This window comes from Dipodomys merriami, unplaced genomic scaffold, assembly GCF_024711535.1.
Source record: "Dipodomys merriami isolate MVZ:Mamm:240054 unplaced genomic scaffold, mDipMer1.0.p SCAF_176, whole genome shotgun sequence".
NCBI lineage: Eukaryota > Metazoa > Chordata > Mammalia > Rodentia > Heteromyidae > Dipodomys > Dipodomys merriami.
This window is the reverse complement of record NW_027203115.1, coordinates 100,848-105,152: the sequence shown is the minus strand read 5'-3', so window position 1 is coordinate 105,152 and position 4,305 is coordinate 100,848. Positions and strand designations below refer to the sequence as shown.

At 45.1% G+C, this 4,305-nt stretch overlaps 1 non-coding gene across 1 annotated transcript; it reads left to right on the top strand.

Moving 5' to 3' along the window:
* Window positions 1-3,836: 3,836 nt before the first annotated feature.
* On the top strand, window positions 3,837-3,974 carry LOC138829770 (small nucleolar RNA SNORA43). The gene has a single exon (XR_011372728.1). It is a non-coding gene; the product is annotated as a small nucleolar RNA SNORA43 (small nucleolar RNA).
* The last annotated feature ends 331 nt before the right edge of the window (window positions 3,975-4,305 follow it).

The following is a 4,305-nucleotide window of genomic DNA, read 5'->3' as shown; positions in this document are numbered from 1 at the left end:
TGGCTGGCGCCATGGTCTTTGGAAGACATTTTGACAACGTTGAAGATCATTTACAAAAATAAAAAGTATTTGCCCTGGCAATTCCATTTCTTAGGACTTTCATTGGAGAAAGAAATGCATAGTGCACAGTGGAAGACATGGTGGTAGAAGGGAAGAAATAACCCAACTGTTCATCGGTAGAGGAATGGTTACAACACATATGGAATAGAATAGTTAAGCTTCAGGGGATATTTATAATGGTAAACATAGTCATCAAACACCTGGTATGTGATCGGGAATGCTAGTAGTTGAGAAGACAAAGAAATGGAAAAAGACAAGTTCTATACTTTTGCTAAGTGTAGTGGAGAGATTCCAGAAAACATCAAAGCAGCTACTGAAAAATGAGCTGGAGCTCTCAGATAATGACCAAAAAAAGCCAAACCCTGACAACATATATTGATATATATATATAAATATATGTATGTGTATATATGTATGTCTATATGTATATATCTCCCAAAGGCCCTTTAGAGTAGTTTAAACTACTAAAGAAACAAACGGCTAAGTTACCACACTATAGCAGGCATGTGTTCTTATGTTTGAGAGGGCAGGATTACTCTGTCCATAAGCATGGGAATGAAAATGTGAAAGGATGCACAATGAATTGGTGTCATCTCTGGAACAAGGTTAGAGTTTTAGGTGGTGTTCAAGGAGCATTTGTGTTTTATCCTATCTTGTTTGTTCTCCCCTCACCCCCACCCACATCCTATGAGAATGCTTTCATGCATTGCTAGTGAAATTAAAAATACATAAATAAGCACACTAATGGGAGGTCTAACAATCATGCCAACGAAGAGAAAGCAGATACTATTTAAACATTAAAGAATCAAATGCAGTTACTGCGGCATTCCAGAATGAAAATTGACCTGCTGGCTCTTGACAGCCACAGGACCAACCTATAGAAGTGAATGCATGAAATACTGTGCTTTTATAAATGTCACCTGCCCACCTTGGTTATTTATCCTGACTATACAGACTCTCAGGGAGGATAAAAGGAAATTAATATTCACTGTGTGTCTAACACATTCCAAACATTCTAGAGTCTCCAAGAAACATTGCTGTATTAGTCTAATTGTGGTGCTATAACAAAGTTCCCAAGTCTGGGTAACTTACATTAAACTTAGAACATTCAAAGAGCCAAATGCTGGCACCTTGTTAGCCCTGGTGAGGGAGCTCCTGGTAGATTCTGGGACAACTGCAGGACCACATGTGTAAGAGATTATGTGGGGGGGACAGGAGAGAGGGAGAGAGAGAGAGAGAGAGAGAGAGAGAGAGAGAGAGAGAGAGAGAGAGAGAGAGAGAGAGAGAGAGAGAGAGAGAGAGAGAGAGAGAGAGGGAGGGAGGGAGAGAGGGAGAGAGGGAGAGAGGGAGAGAGGGAGAGAGGGAGAGAACTCCACTCCATGAGATCAACAGACCAGCATTCATATTTCTTCCTTCCTCCTTCCTTCCTTCCTTCCTTCCTTCCTTCCTTCCTTCCTTCCTTCCTTCCTTCCTTCCTTCCTTCCTTCCTTCCTCTCTCCCTCCCTCTCTCCCTCCCTCCTTCCTTCCTTCCTTCCTTCCTTCCTTCCTTCCTTCCTTCCTTCCTTCCTTCCTTTCTTTCATTTTCTTCTTTCTTTCTTCCCTTCTTTCTTTTTTGTGGGGCCCTGGGCATTGTCTCTGAGCTCTGTTGCTCACTTTGAATCGCAGCATCACTTCTAGTTTTCCGGTGGCTAAAAGGAGATAAGAGTCTCATGGACTTTTCCTAATGGGGCTGGCTTTGAACTGCAATCCTCATACCTCAGCCTCCTGAGTAGTTAGGATTATAGGCATGAGTGATTAGCACCCTCCTGGGCCCAAGCTTTAAATGATTAAACTAATCAGGATAGATGAAACAAACCAGCACACATTGCAGGGAGGGAGGGAGAGAAAAGAAAGAGGGAGATACAAGAGGGAAAGAAGAGGAGAAGGAATTAGAGAAAGTAAAGGACTGGAAGGACAACCACAAGAGGAGAAGAAAGGCAATAGGAACAAGAAGCCGGAGACAGAAGTCGGCAGAAAGACAGGAAGGGAAGGGAAGGGAAGAAGAAAGGCATTTTATACTCTTAGGAATGTACAATCTTTCACCCTATCCTGAAGGTCAATAAACTGGACAGGGAAATTAAGAACAGGTTCTAATTGAAGGTTAGCAAAAGGCCTGAGGAAGTGTAAAAACTCTGCCAGCTACTACCTAGCTGCCTCCCAGAAATGAAAAATCACAGGCTGTGATATACATGGCCTGCGCCTATCCACACCCATGTCCACATTACAGCTGGGAGAAGGAGGCATCATCCAAGACGCTGCTTTAATGTGAGTAATTATAATTAAGCAAGAACCTCCACAGGCTATAATCACATCCACCCACGCTGGGAATGACAGGGAAGAGGCGGAAGCCGAGGGCTGCCAAGAGAGAATGTTCTAGAGGAGGCAACAGGAAGTGAAACTAGATATGGACGGGAAATCTTAGTTCCTCCTGATGGGTAGAGTGTGTTCCTTGCTGTATTTCACAGGTAGGAGGAGGTTTTAGTCACAGGATTGTCCCTTGGATGGGGACTCTTACTTTTCTAGAAACTTTCAGGGGAATGCATACATGCTACTCATTTTTCTGAGGCTATTCAGTGATTGTGGTTGAAGTAAAGTTAGAATTTTGTTAACTAAAGTTGCTTCTTTTTCTTGTGCAAATCCTGGGACTTGCTTGAACTTACAACCTGTACACTGGTACTAGGCTTTTTTTTTTTCCCCTCAAGGCTGGTGCTTTACCACTGAACCACAGCTCAGTTTTTGGTGGCTAACTGGAAATAACAACCTTACAGATTTTTTCTTTTTCTGCTCAGGGTTGGCTTTGAACCATGATCCTCTGATCTCAGCCTCCTAAGTAGCTAGGATTACAAGCATGAGCCACCAGTGCCTGGCTTAAGGTTATATTTAATATTCTTCATTAATCAACCCTTTTAAAGTTACTGCCAAAAGTTGGGCAGACTCCTTTGGTGACTTTCTTCAAGTTTCTAAGCACCTGACATATTGGATATGACTGGACTGTGTTGAGTCATGGAACTGCTCACAGGCAAAGGTGACCACTGTGTCCACCCTGAGGCATCCTAGGCCTTGCTGTAACGATTCTAGAAGAGTCTAAATGTACAGAAGTACTGTCAGCTTTTCTTTCCAGGCCTTGCTTATTGGCCATCAACTCGGAACCTGGCATTTCCCAGGGAAACCAAGCCATGGAAGGTCAGCACCAACTGCTGAAGAAACCAGATGCTCTCCTTGGCTGCTCCCCGTCTCCCAATCTCTAAGTCTCCGCAGACCCGCATGAAGGAGACCCCTAGTTCTGATCCAGCATCTCCAGATCTACCCCTGCCTCAGGATTATGGGTCCTGGAGTTCATTTATTCATACTTGGCTTCCTTTAGCGCCCCCTCTGTCTGGTATGGGTTTCCTTCCACAAAGGAATAAGACCATTCTGGCACTGATTCTGTGGCCAGTCCAGTGCTAGATGGCTGACGCCTTTCACGGAGGCTTCCCACTCTCAGAAGCCACTGTTACTTGTACTCTTCCAGGTGAGGAAACCGAGGCTTCGGAAGATACAACTTGTTGAAGCTGATATCCGCTGCGCTGAAGCCAGTGCTCAAATCCAGACTCACATGACCCCGGAAGGCTTGCGCTTACCCTCCCCTCCCTCCTTCTGCTTTAGCTCAGTGTTCCAGCAGCCCTGGACGCTGTGTTTCCCTTCAAAAGTCTCTCTGGAAAATGCATACTAATAGAACTGCAGACGGCTCTGCAGACCCAGCCCTGCACCTGCTAGCATCGCAGGTCAGGCTGCTTTGCCGCACCTGTGACACTGGGAGCAAAGAGCAAGTGGTTATTTCTACACTCAGCGTTCACAAGCCAGTGAGTGCCGGGAGGGTGGATAGCCTGACATGTCATAGAGAATGGCCACATGCCAATGTCTTATTCCTGTAACGCTAACTACTCAGAAGACTGCGGTCTAAAAGATTGGGGTTCAAAACTTGCCTGGGTAGAAAAGTCGATGAGATTGCATCTTCAAAATAGGCAGCCAAGCTGGGTGCCGGTGGCTCACGCCCTTAATCCTAACTACTCAGGAGGCTGAGATCTGAGGATCGAGGTTCAAAGCCAACCAGGGCAGGAAAGTCTGTGAAACTCTTATCTCAAATTAACCACTCAGAAAACCGGAAGTGGAGCTGTGGCTCAAGTGGTAGAGCGCTCCCCTTGAACTGAAGAGCTGAGGGACAGC